The sequence below is a fragment of the Lepidochelys kempii genome, chromosome 10, assembly GCF_965140285.1.
Source record: "Lepidochelys kempii isolate rLepKem1 chromosome 10, rLepKem1.hap1, whole genome shotgun sequence".
NCBI classification, from domain to species: domain Eukaryota; kingdom Metazoa; phylum Chordata; order Testudines; family Cheloniidae; genus Lepidochelys; species Lepidochelys kempii.
This window is the reverse complement of record NC_136389.1, coordinates 34,452,232-34,466,833: the sequence shown is the minus strand read 5'-3', so window position 1 is coordinate 34,466,833 and position 14,602 is coordinate 34,452,232. Positions and strand designations below refer to the sequence as shown.

Sequence of the window (14,602 nt, the reverse complement as noted above, 5' to 3'; positions counted from 1 at the left end):
AGCCCACCGCCCTGCCCCACGCAGGGGCTCATTGGTTGACTGAGCAGGGCCGGGGGGAAAAAAGGATGGTCAGAATGCTGCCCCTGGAAATGTGCCACCCCAAGCCCGTGCTTGCTTTGCTGGTGCCTAGAGCCAGTCCTGAGTCTAGTCAAGCTTCTAACTTAACTTTGGCCCATGTAATAAAACCATTACAGAATGTGACACATGTTGATGGTTTGTGCTCAGGAATATCCCAGTAATGGAAATGCTACAGATTCAGACAGAGATGGTCTGTGTTTACAGAGCTGCATGAGAGAGCCTGATTGCATTAAGTCAACTGTTATTCAGTGCTGTCAGTTCTCTCAGCAACTTTATCCAGGGTGCTAATGAAGCCCAGTTATCCAGATGGCTTGGGGAGTGTGCCCAAAGTTCAATAGCTCTTGCTCTCTATTCTAGGAATTGAAGAGATCCCAACTATAGAAATATCACCTCTGTGTTTATATTTGGGGATGAGGTTCGACAGCTTAGGCTATAGCAACCCAAGACTGCTTTGGTTTTTGGTGTGGGAGGATGGTCTTTATTAATGCAAAGTCAAAGACTAAGAGATCCAGATTTCCTAAAGCATATTAACATTCCAGCAGCTGTGTGTGGGATTGCTGTGATAATGGTGTGTTGGCTGACAAGCTAACCAGTGTATTTGGAGAAAATCTATTCTTGTGAAAAGCTACATTGTTTAACACAGTCCTAGCAAGGATGAGTACGGAAACGTTGCAGAAGAGAAAAGAGAAAAGGCTTTTTATTCAGAAAGCAAAATGCATCTTACAGGAGCATGTGAAACTAAGTATATAACAATCAAACCTAAGAGGCGGATTCTGGCTGGCGATGCATGCAGGGGTCAGAGAGCCTGGTCCCCATGTCTGTGTATGTCCACTGTCTGACTTGCCCGTAACAGTTCTACATAAGCATGGTGGTGGCTGCACTGCACGGATCATTCCTAATCTCATTACCAATCGATTTCACGGGAGGGACTGCACGTTGAGCAGCATGTAACCACTGTATAGTGCAGCTATACTATGAGAAATCTTTGATCCTGATGCCTTTCTAATGTACATGCACTTCCAGATTCTCCTGGGTTAAGTCTTAGTTTTGGTTTCAGAGCTGTATTTTTCTTTAAGACCTAGAGAGTCAGTAAGAACTGGATTATTATTAAATACCCCAAATAAGATTTTTTTTCATGTTTTGAAAAGCAGGAGAAAATCCATGGAAACCTGTGAGAACCTAAACAAGGAACAGACAGCTGTTGGGCATTCCTTATTGGATTTCCCCCCACTAGATTAATGGCCCATCTGTAGTTTCTTCACACCTTAGTGAGACTGGAGAGAAGGGAACATGCTAGAAATTCAGCAGCTGAGGTCTGCCACTCTGCCAGATGATTTGGGCAAGAAACAGCCTCTCTGTGACTCAGTTTCCCTATCTGTAAAATGGGTGTAAAAATCTTGACCATTGTAAAGCACTTTGAGATCTACTGATGAAAAGTGCTACATGAGAGCTAAGCATTATTATTATTTGGTGCCTACTTTCACAAATCTAATATTATTTGTGTGCTTTTGGAATGCTAATGACTGTGGCATCTGGGACCTGATCATGAAAGGTATTGAGCACTTCTGTCTCCAGTTGAAGTTGACAGGATTTTCAAGTGCTCAACACCTCTCAGATTCAGACCCTTGGAACTGAATGTACTTTGACAAATGCACCAGAGGGCAGACCTGCCCCCCTGTCATGGGGTGAAGTGGACAAACAGCCTGAGTTAGAGACAAAATGGCACCTGTCACTTGGACTCTGCTGAGCCTCCATGTGGCTTTTTTTTTTCACACATCCATTCCCTGGAGGGATGACAGTTATTGTTTTTATAACCACAGAATGTAAGTGTTGGACCCAAGACTCATAAAGAGCTCTGTGGAGTCTTTCCAGTCAGTTCCCTCGGCAAATGCAGCCTCAAGCTGTTGTTTTAAATCAGGGGTGGGCAAACATCTTGGGCCAAGGGCCACATCTGGGTGGGGAAATAGTATGCAGGGCAGGGGGTTGGGGTGTGGGAGGGAGTGCAGGGTGTGGGAGGGGGTGCGGTGTACAGGAATGGGCTCAGGGCAAGGGATTGGGGCAGAGAAGGGGTGCGGGGTGTATGGGGGGCTCAGGGAAGGGGGTTGGGGTGCAGGAGGGGTGCAGAGTGCAGGAGGGGGCTCAGGGCAGGGGTGCGGACTGCGGGAGGGAGTTCAGGGCAGGGGGTTGGGGTGCAGAAGGAGTGCGAGGTGTGACGGGGCTCAGGGCAGGGAGTTGGGGTGCAGCAGGGGGCTCAGGGCAGGGGGTTAGGGTGCAGGAGGGGTGCGGTGTGCAGCAGGGGGCTCAGGGCAGGGTGCAGGAGGGCTTCGGGGTCCGGCCCGGCACCACTTACCTAAAGTGGCTCCGGAGTGGCAGTGGCGCGCACCAGGCCCTGGCCCCACGCTGCACCACTCTGGGAAGCAGCCAGCACCATGGCCCTGCACGGCCCCTGAGGGATGGGGGGCCCAGAACTCCTCACGCTGCCCTTGCCATCCCTCCAGGTACCTCCCACAAAGCTCCCATTGGCCGTGGTTCCCCGTTCCTAGCCAATGGGAGCTGTGGGGAGCGGTGGCTGGAGGCAAGGACAATGCACGGAGCCTCCACCCCAGAGCCCCAGGGACATGGTGCTGGTGCGGGGCCTGCAGCACCATGGGGGGCAATCCTGCAGGCCGGATCCAAAGCCCGGAGGGGCCGGATGTGGCCCGCGGGCCATAGTTTGCCCACCCGTTTTAAGTGGTAGTATTTGCCTGAGAGACCAGAAGGGCTCCATTAACATTTAATTAGGCAGTTTGTTAAAGTCCACAGTATGAAGCCAATGTACCTGTTCCAGCTGATCTCATATTTACATATTCATCACATTATTTACTGAAGACTAGGAAGGATCCTTCATGCAACTGTGCCTAAAAGATATTTGAACACAGTGCGTAGAAAACACAGAGAAATGTACAGTAAATCACAACAGCCCAGTTCTTTTAATGGGGCATCTCTCCCCAGTACTAGAGACACAAGGGTTAGAGACTTAGTCTGGGACTTCAGAGGATGTTAAGGGAGTTAGGTGACCAACTGCCATGACAGTCAATGGGATTTGGGCACCTACCTTCAGCTCCTTTGCAGATCACAGCCTAATTCTTTGCCAAGTCTTCAAAATCAGAAGTGGTTTTGAACTCTAGAAATACAACCCAACCATCTGACCCAACTCCTCCTGAAGGTTGAAACAACGGACTGGACTTCTGCATAGAGTGTTTCCGCCAACATGCACGGGCTGAAATTGTGGAAAAGCAGCATCACTTGCCCCATAACCTCAGACATGCAGAACACAACGCCATCCACAGCCTCAGGAACAACTCTGACATCATAATCAAAAAGACTGACAAAGGAGGTGCTGTTGTCACTATGAATAGGTCAAAATATGAAAGAGGCTGCTAGGCAGCTCTAACACTACATTCTACAGGCCATTACCCTCTGATCCCACTGAGAGTTACCAAAAGAAACTACACCATTTGCTCAAGAAATTCCCTGAAAAAGCACAGAAACAAATCTGCACAGACACACCCCTAGAACCACGACCAGGGGTATTCTGTCTTCTACCCAAGATCCATAAACCTGGAAATCCTGGACGCCCCATCATCTCAGGCATTGGCACCCTGACAGCAGGGTTGTCTGGCTATGTAGACTCTCTCCTCAGGCCCTATGCTACCAGCACTCCTAGCTATCTTCGAGACACCACTGACTTCCTGAGGAAACTACAATCCATGGGTGATCTTCCAGAAAACACCATCCTGGCCACTATGGATGTAGAAGCCCTCTACAGCAACATTCCACACAAAGATGGACTACAAGCCGTCAAGAACACTATCCCCGATAATGTCACGGCAAACCTGGTGGCTGAACTTTGTGACTTTGTCCTCACCCATAACTATTTCACATTTGGGGACAATGTATACCTTCAAATCAGCGGCACTGCTATGGGTACCCGCATGGCCCCACAGTATGCCAACATTTTTATGGCTGACGTAGAACAGTGCTTCCTCAGCTCTCGTCCCCTAATGCCCCTACTCTACTTGCGCTACATTGATGACATCTTCATCGTCTGGACCCATGGAAAAGAAGCCCTTGAGGAATTCCACCATGATTTCAACAATTTCCATCCCACCATCAACCTCAGCCTGGACCAGTCCACACAAGAGATCCACTTCCTGGACACTGCAGTGCTCATAAGCAATGGCCACATAAACACCACCCTATACCGGAAACCTACGGACCGCTATACTTGCCTACATGCCTCTAGCTTTCATCCAGACCACACCACACAATCCATTATCTACAGCCAAGCTCTAAGATACAACCACATTTGATCCAGTCCCTCAGACAGAGACAAACACCTACAAGATCTCTATCAAGCATTTTTAAAACTACAATACCCACCTGCTGAAGTGAAGAAACAGATTGACAGAGCCAGAAGAATACCCAGAAGTCAACTACTCCAGGACAGGCCCAACAAGGAAACTAACAGAACACCACTAGCCGTCACCTTCAGCCCCCAACTTAAACCTCTCCAGTGCATCATCAAGGATCTACAACCTGTCCTGGAAAACTATCTCCCACTCTCACAGATCTTGGGAGACAGGCCAGTCCTTGCTTACAGACAGCCCCCCAACCTGAAGCAAATACTCACCAGCAACCACACACCAAAAACACTAACCCAGGAACCTATCCTTGCAACAAAGCCTGTTGCCAATTCTGTCCACATATCTATTCAAGGGACACCATCATAGGACCTAATCACATCAGCCACACCATAAGAGGCTCGTTCACATGCACATCTACCAATGTGATATATGCCATCATGTGCCAACAATGCCCCTCTGCCTTGTACATTGGCCAAACTGGACAATCTCTATGCAAAAGAATAAATGGACACAAATCAGACATTAAGAATTATAACATTCAAAAACCAGTCAGAGAACACTTCAACCTCCTTCGTCGCTCAATTTCAGACCTAAAAGTCGCAATTCTTCAACAAAAAAACTTCAATTACAGACTCCAACGAGAAACTGCAGAACTGGAATTAATTTGCAAACTGAACACCATTAAATTAAGCTTGAATAAGGACTGGGAGTGGATGGGTCATTACACAAAGTAAAAACTATTTCCCCTTGCTAATTTTTCCCCCTACTGTTACTCACACCTTCCTGTCAACTGTTTGAAATGGGCCATCCTGATTATCACTACAAAAGGTTTTTTTCCTCCTGCTGATAATAGCCCACCTTAATTAATTGGTCTTGTTACAGTTGGTATGGCAACACCCATTTTTTCATGTTCTCTGTGGATATATCTCTTCTTACTGTATTTTCCACTGCATGCATCCAATGAAATGGGTTTTATCCCACGAAAGCTTATGCCCAAATAAATTTGTTAGTCTCTAAGGTGCCACAAGTACTCCCCCTTATTTTTTTTTTTTTTTTTTACTCCTGATGGTTAGAAACCCTCAAATTTCAAGCTTATACTTGTTGATGGCCAGTTTATATCCATTTGTTCTCGGGCATAGGGGTTAATACATGTCCAGTGTAGACAGTGCACGCTATTACTCTGCCAGCTGCAGCAAGAGTCACACGCAGAGGGAAAACTGCAGATGCATGAAGCTTGAAACCCTGGATACACATTCATTTCCAATAGCTCAGTGGCTACATACTTTACAGAGCAAGTCAATCTGAATCCAGAGGCACAGTGAATAACAGCATGTTCATTACTAGCATTATACCCAATTATCACTTTGTACAACCTGTCCCTGCTGAACTCACGTTGTCTGTAAGTAAACCCAGCAAACTTCCATTCATTTAGAAGCAATGTGAACCTCTGTGGCAGGAGTAAATCAGTGAGTACTAAACTCCAGAGCAGGCCCTGAAACCCCAGGCTAAACTGAGCTGAACTGAGTTAACTGCAAGTGGCATACGCCTCCGTACGTGCCAGCTCTCCCTGTTCTTCAGACACAAGCCCTCTATTTTCAGGCTCTCCTCAGGAACATGAGTAAAATGTATGTGTGTCCTCTATCAGCCCCTCTTACTTCCCCTACGGAGGCTTACACACAGAGTTGATTTTAAATATCTGAATTTTAAAATATGCTCCCTTCACTGTAGAGACTCTTCTAGTAACCTGGAAGATCTCACTTTTGCTAATGCTCAGTGTACTGAGCACCCTCGCCCTCGCCTCTTCAGGATCAGACAGTCTCCAGAAATTGTGTCACAGGGCCTGATTCTCATCCCACTCCAATGTCGCAGAAATGTAACTCCATTGACTTAATGGAGCTACTCCTGATTTACATGAATGTAAGGAGGAGCAAAAAAATCACACCCACAGCGTTTCCCTCTTCTTTCTTCCACTGAAGCCCGTGGGTTATATGTCTATGACTACCTATCATTTTATAATTCAATATACAATACAGGTTGGGAGAAAACAAGTATGTCTAGTAGGTTGAGGCAGCTCTTCCAGAGCTACATAGTCTAGCCTAGGTTATGTTATACAGATGGTCCCTACAGCAGGAAAAAAGGCTCCCTTCAGATAGTGACTCCAGCACAGCCTACCCAGGGCTTCTCTTGTTTTGCTACCTTTTCTCTGTCTCCGCTCCAGCAGACATGGGATGGAGAGAAAACCTTCTTGTTTTAAAGGCACTGTATGCAATATCTCACCACCCCAAGACAAAGCCTGACTCTGGGAGCTCTTAGGGTGACCTGCAAAAGGAAGCAAGTGTGCCCCCTTATGCTTCTCGCATGAATAAGGCTGGAAGGGTTTGTTTTAAAGTTGTTGATTTTTCACATTACAAATCAAGTCTTTTCTGTCCCGGAGGGCTAGTCTCTGGCAGCTAGAGGGCTAGTGATAACAAGAAAGTGGAATCTGAGCAATGGGGTCTGGGTTTTTTGTCAGACTTCTGGTTTGGTTTGGTTTTTGTTAACACTGAGGTAACTCCAGTGTCTAATGAAGACTTGGCTGAAAGGAAGTCAGAGATTCTACTCCTTGCCCTTTCACCTAAAGTACAAGAGCTCACCACAGACATCTCTGAACAGGTTTGACATTCCTCATATTTCCAAGGTAAGAAGCAAGCAGATATCATACCAGCGTCCCCACCCAAGTTTAGAAACCCTTTCAGGCCTTCTGTATTCAGCAAAGCAAGGCAGAGTCTCCTTTTCTTTTTAGGAAAAGATTGCAGGTCACCTCTCACCAAGGAGAAAAAACACTGGGTCAAGTTCTGCTTCCTCTGCTATATATGCATAGCTCTTAGTGGTGAATTTGGCTTTTCTGTTTGGGACTGGGACTGCCTAGGATTTTGGGTAACATATTAGTGCCCCCAGTAATAGTACAGAGGACAAATGAAGAGAAAAACTGCTATGGGGAATCCCAAAAGAAGACTGTCACTGATCAAGTTAAGTGAAAGAGGCCTTTCATTCTCTGAGTATCCACAGAGAGGCAGGGAATATTCCAGCTTCTTCCGGAGAATTCCCTTCCCTCAGTAAAGCCTGCCCCTGAGGAATTGCAGCTCCAAGCTATGTGAATAGGAGCTGCCACACTCAGGTTGAGCTGCAGACAAGCTGAATATAGAAGATACATTTGTTCTCCAGATAGATGCAGATATATATTCCATTTAGGTGTGTGTTTGGGACTTTATTACCTCCAACAGCTGTGTCCTAGACACTGTCAGAGCTGGCTATTCAATCCAGTTCCTCTCCATGCCTCTTTCTTACCTGTCTTCCATATCTGCAAGGACCCCTCTCATAAGACACTGCTCATTGAGCAGGTCAGCTCTCTGTTGAAGTTGGGAGTGATGGAGGAGTTTCTGCCAGAACACCAGGGCCATGGTTTTTACTGTGAGTACTTCCTGATACCAAAATCCAAGAGTGGGATGAAACCCATTCTCAACCTTAAAAACAACGAATTGTCTGGTGGCACCTTAAAAACTAACCGATGTATTTGGACATAAGCTTTTGTGGGTAAAAAAAAGCCACAAAAGCTTATGCCCAAATAAATCTGTTAGTGGGTGTGATGGGGTTGGGACTCACCACCACAGCGCCTCCTGCTGACTCGTCAGGGAATTAGCTCAGTCCATTGTGGAGCACCCTCCACTGGTGGTGTCCCATCAGTCTCTCGCCCTCTCTTGGCGCCTGGACCCGTGTTGTTCCCTTCTTGCAGCATCCTCTTCAAGACACTGCCCTCCAGCAGTGCCCCCTAGTCCTCGTTCACCCCCTTCTGGGGGGGAGGAGGGTTGGTTATCAGCAGTCTTTCACTTCGCCCAGCCACAGCGGCCAACCACACCCCAAAGTCTAACCCCTTTTGCCAGGGGTCTGGTGCAGTCCAGTATCATCACATCCAACAGCTGGGTGTATGTGCAAAGGGGGACCCAGGCCAACCCTCTACTCTGGGTCCCAACCCAGGGACCCTTTGGTGGCAGCCCTTCTGCCCTCTTTTTCTCCCTTTGTCTGCCTCTCTCCCTGGGTCGCTTCCCCTTCGTCCCCTTTGCACCAGCCCAGCCCTTCCCTCGGGGCCTGCAGCCTGACAGATACTGGGCTGGAGTTCCTTCTGGTGGTGTGGTGTGGTGTGGTGTGGTGTGGTGTGGTGTGGTGTGGTGTGGTGTGGTGTGGTGTGGTGTGGTGTGGTGTGGTGTGGTGTGGTGTGGTCCCCTCACACAGGAGAGGGACCTTCACCCTCTGAAGGCCTGGGAAAGACAGCCTGCTCCCTTCCTGGGCAGCCTTTATATAGGGCTGAGCCTGGGCCTGATTGGCTATCTCTTACTCAGCCTCTGATTGGCTCCCTAGCAGGCCTTTTCTGATTGGCCGCCCACCCGCACAGCCTTTCTGGCCTGCTGGAGCCCCCTCTAGTATAGGAGTGGGGCAGCCACCCCACTACAGTGGGTTAAAAAAACCATGAAAGATTGTGCCCAAATAACTCAGTTAGTCTTTAAAGTGCCACCAGACTCCTCATTGCTTTTGTGGATACAGACTAACATTGCTACCCCTCTGATTCTCAACTTTCACACCCTCAACAAAGTCAGCCTCCCATATCACTTCCTCTCTATCCCAACCTGCTCACTCAGAACCGCAGTCACACCCTCCACCCTGCAGTCAACTCCCTGCACTTCACGGCATTGCTGCTGCCTGGCTAAATGAAGAGGAAGAGCAGTGCTCGCAAGCTGTCCAACAAGTCCTTCTCAACAATAGGAAGTGCTCCACTTCGACAGCCTACTTAGCAAAGTGGAAGAGGTTCTCTGCTCACGGGACTCAACAGACAGGCTTCCATCCAGGACATCTTGGAGTACCTGTTACATCTTCAGTAATCGGGCCTCACGTTCAATTTGCTGAGAGTGCATTTGGCAGAGATTTCAATGTTCCATCCCACAATTCAAGGGAAGTCAGTTTTTTCCAATGCCATGGTGACAAGATTTCTGAAGGGCCTTCTCCGCTTACATCCTGCAGTCCAAGAACCAGTTCCCTTGTGGGACTTAAACACGGTTCTGGTGGCTCTGATAGGGCCTCTATAAGAGCACCTTGCATCCTGTCTGCTGCCCCTTCTGGCTCAGAAAACCGTGTTCCTGATTGCCCTCACTTCGGCAAGAAGGGCGTGTGAGTTCCAGACCCAAATGGCTGAGCTACCTTACACTCATTTTTCTAAGGATAAGATAACACTGCAATCATCAGTTTCATCTGGAGCAGATGGTGTATTTACCTGTGTTTTCCCTAAGCTGCACTCTTCCTCAGAACAATAGCACCTTCATGCTCTGGCTGTCAGGCAGTATCTAGCCTTTTATCTAGACCGGACTAAACCATTTCGTGTTTCGTCTCGCCTGTTAGTGTCATATGCAGACCTCATGAAGGAGCAAGCGGTCTCTGCACAGACCATCTCTAGATGGATAACATCATGTATCAAGGCTGAGTATGAAAGAGCTTCCACTATGCCTCCTCAGCGAATACAGACTCACTCCATGAGAGCTCAGGCAACATTGATAGCTTTCTTCAATGACATTTCCATACTGGACATTCACAGGACAGCCACATGGTTGTCATTACATGTTTATGGACCACTGTGCTATTACTGCATCTTCCAGAGTGGACACGGGCCTTGGAAGGGTGGTCTTGCGATCCGTACTGCGGTAGACTCCGAGCACCGCCTCTGGATTGGTCCCCTCACTACAGAAGGGATGTGGACAAATTGGAGAGAGTCCAGCAGAGGGCAATGAAAATGATTAGGGGGCTGGAGCACATGACTTACGAGGAGAGGCTGAGGGAACTGGGGTTACTTAGTCTTCAGAAGAGAAGAGTGAGGCGGGATTTGATAGCAGCCTTCAACTACCTGAAGAGGGGTTCCAAAGCGGATGGAGCTCGGCTGTTCTCAGTGGTGGCAGATGACAGAACAAGAAGCAGTAGTCTCAAGTTGCAGTGGGAGAGGTTTAGGTAGGATATTAGGAAACACTATTTCACGAGGAGGGTGGTGAAGCACTGGAATGGGTTACCTAGGGAGGTGGTAGAATGTCCATCCTTAGAGGTTTTTAAGGCCCGGCTTGACAAAGCCCTGGCTGGGATGATTTAGTTGGGGTTGGTCCTGCTTTGAGCAGGGGATTGGACTAGATGAGCTCCTGAGGTCTCTTGGAACCTTAATATTCTATGATTCTATTATTCTACTGTTTGTGAGTCACCTAAGTTGAATACACATCTGCATCTACTTGAAGAAGAAATGGTTACTTACTATAACTCTGGTTCTTCGAGGTGTGATGCAGACATGTGTTCTACGACCCACCCTCCATCCCCTCTGCATCAGAGTCTCTTCTCATGGGCTTTCAATGCAAAGGAACTGGGGGGATCGGGGCGGCACTGCCTCATATAGCCAGGGGTGGGGCCACAGCCATGAGGTGCGTGCACCGCCCCTCTATGGGTACTGGTAGGCAAAAGTCTCCGGCGCGCTGGGTGTGCATATACCTAAGTGGAACACACATCTGCATCACATTCCAAAGAACCTCAGTTACAGTAAGTAACCATTTCTTCCTTTATGCCCTTTTCCCAGAGCCAGGCAAATGCCACAAAACTGTGTAGCATTCATCTGTATTTCATTGATTGCACCTGGGGAGTTGAAAAGCAACGAGAGCTTGTACTAAACACCTTAAAGCTGCCATATATACTGTTCCACTTAACTTCTTCCACCCCAGGTACATAGAGGGAGCCTTTCAGGATGCATTTTGGGGGATGAATCATCTACTGGATGTGTTTGCTGAATAAATGAATCTGAGGTACAAAGAACCTGGGTAGAGATGTGGATCTGCAGGCCTTAGAAGCTTCCCAGTCATTTTTTCTGAGACTTTAGTCAGGAGGTAACATTTTCCTGCTAGACATCATGAACAGAATATTTCTGCATACAGTGTAACCGTGTGCTGCCTAGACAGCAGGAACTGCCGCTGTTAAGAATGGACATGTGTTTGGGAGCTTTCCTGTAGTTGAGAGTTTTATGTCAAAATGTTTTCAGTCCTCTCCATTAAATCCTGCTTATGGCTTTTTCATAGACTCGTAGAGTTTAATGCCAGAAGGGATCATCTAGTCTGATCTTCTTATTTCACAGGCCATTACATTTCACCCAGTTACCCCTGTACTGGGCCCAATAATTTGTGTTTCCCTAAAGCATATCTTCCAGAGAGGCATGCAGTCTTGTTTTGAAGACATTGAAAGATGGAGAATCCACCACTTCGCTTGAAGAAAAGGAGTACTTGTGGCACCTTAGAGACTAACAAATTTATCTGAACATAAGCTTTTGTGAGCTACAGCTCACTTCATCGGATACAGCTCACTTCATCAGATGCATACAGAGGCTGCATGCATCCGATGAAGTGAGCTGTAGCTCACGAAAGGTTATGCTCAAATAAATTTGTTAGTCTCTGAGGTGCCACAAATACTCCTTTTCTTTTTGCGGATACAGACTAACATGGCTGCTACTCTGAAACCTGTCACTTCGCTTGGTAGTTTGTTCCAGTAGTTAATCACCCTCGTTGTTAAAATGTGTGCCCAATTTCTAATTTGGATTTGTCTGGCTTTAGCTTCCATTGGTTCTTATTATGCCTTTCTCTGAAGAGCCCTTTAGTACTGTCAAGGTTCCTTCCCCACTCTGAACTCTAGGGTACAGATGTGGGGACCTGCATGAAAGACCCCCTAAGCTTATTCTTACCAGCTTAGGTTAGAAACTTCCCCAAGGTACAAACTTTGCCTTGTCCTTGAACCGTATGCTGCCACCACCAAGCGTCTTACACAAAGACCAGGGAAAGAGCCCACTTGGAGACGTCTTCCCCCAAAATATCCCCCCAAGCCCTACACCCCCGTTCCTGGGGAAGGCTTGATAAGAATCCTCACCAATTTGTACAGGTGAACACAGACCCAAACCCTTGGATCTTAACAATGAAAAATCAATCAGGTTCTTAAAAGAAGAATTTTAATTAAAGAAAAGGTAAAAGAATCACCTCTGTAAAATCAGGATGGTAAATACCTTACAGGGTAATCAGATTCAAAACATAGAGAATCCCTCTAGGCAAAAACTTAAGTTACAAAAAGACACAAAAGCAGGAATATACATTCCATTCAGCACAGCTTATTTTACCAGCCATTAAACAAAAGGAAATCTAACGCATTTCTAGCTAGATTACTTACTAACTAACAGGGGTTATGAGGCTGCATTTCTGATCTGTTCCCGGCAAAAGCATCACACAGACAGAGAAACCCTTTGTGACCCCCCCCTCCAGATTTGAAAGTATCTTGTCCTCTCATTGGTCATTTTGGGTCAGGTGCCAGCTAGGTTACCTTTGCTTCTTAACCCTTTACAGATGAAAGGGTTTTGCCTCTGGCCAGGAGGGATTTTATAGCACTGTATACAGACAGGTGGTTACCCTTCCCTTGATATTTATGACAAGTACCTAGTATTTTCTCCCCTGGAAAATACTCATGTACTGCAATCAAGCACCTCTCAATCTTCTTTTTGATAAACTAAACAGATTGAGCTGTGTGTAACTAGAGTGCTGCTTCCTTGCAAGCGTGTCAGCAAGCGGGAGATTACTGTAGAGTTCATTATGTGTGGCAAGAAAAGCCATTTTATATAATGGGATGTGTGACCCAACCTGTGGAACAGTTGCACTGGTATAAGGTAGCCATGGAAACACAGGGCCTGACTCACCAGCGTAACTTCACTTCAGTGGAGTTACTCCAGATTCTCACCAGTGTGAGAGAAAATTCAGACTCTGCAGAAAAGGCATGTTACAGACGCACGTCTGTGCGCACACATGCATACATGCGCACACAGCATGTCTCACTGCTGTAATTTAGGTCTTAGCATGCTCTTTGCATGTACATTCCATCAGTGGTTATGTGGTACATGCTCTGTGTGGCCATGAAAAATAACTGAAGCATCACTTTGTCTTCAAATCACCATGCACACATGATGCTGTATAAATACTAATCTCAGCAACCACTGGGTGGGGACTTGGCAAATGGATGGGCCATTGGAGCTGAAAACGTCAGCGAAAGACAGGATTTGGAGTTAGAATATGGCTGCTGGTGGCCACCTCACCTGGCCAGTTGCTAAATGGCACAGATTTAAAAGAGTCCATGCAGCACACCAATGTCTAAAATAAAGTAACAGCACAATGAGGATTAGGGTGTAAAAATCTAGATCAAGAGAAAAAATGTTTCTGAAGCCATCAAGGGATATGTGTGTGGTGGTGGTGACGTAGTACTTTATTAACGATAAGTAAGGCTTAGTCACAGGTATTTCTAGTAAAAGTCACGGACAGGTCATGGGCAGTAAACAAAAATGACCTTTCCGTGACTTTTACTATATACCTCTGACTAAAACTTGGGGGAGAGGGGCTGCCTGGGGGCACTGCGGGTGCGGGGGGAGAGTGGCCCGGGTGCTTATTGGGGGGAGGGATGGCGGCACACAGCCCGGGACCCCCGCTGGTACTGGGGACGGGGGTTGGTGGGGCCAGCAGGCTCCCTACCTGTCTCTGCACCTCCCCTTCCCCCCCCCAGCAGCAGCAAAGTTTGGGTGTGGGAGGGGGTTGGGGCATAGGATGAGGTGAGGAGGGCTCTGGACGGCGCTTACATGGGGGGGCTCCCCAGAAGCAGATACATCCTCCTCACTCAGCTCCTAGACGAAGGTGTGGCCAGGCAGCTCTGTGTGCTGCCTCCACCCAGAGCGCTGGCTTCACAGCTCTATTGGCCGGGAACCACGGCCAATGGGAGCTGTGGGGGCAGTGCCTGCAGGCCTGAGCTGCCCCTGACCCAGGCACACCAGCCGCTGCAGAAGTCACAAAGGTCACGGAAAGTCATGGAATCTGTGACATCCGTGACCTCAGTCACAAACTCGCAGCCTTAACGATAAGGCATAGGGAGAGTAACCACCATGAATCAAGCTAACGAGATGAGGAGTAAGCAGATAATAACCCCCCACACCTTCTTCTGAGCCCCGTGGCATTGAAGGAGCATTGGGGTGCAACCCTGCTGTAGTTTGCCTT

General features: G+C 47.6%; 1 protein-coding gene across 4 annotated transcripts in view; it reads left to right on the top strand.

Annotated features, from left to right (window-relative positions):
• CLUAP1 (clusterin associated protein 1) overlaps nt 1–14,602 on the top strand; it is a 165,765-nt gene that overhangs the window by 140,166 nt on the left and 10,997 nt on the right. The gene's annotated exons all lie outside the window — the stretch shown is intronic.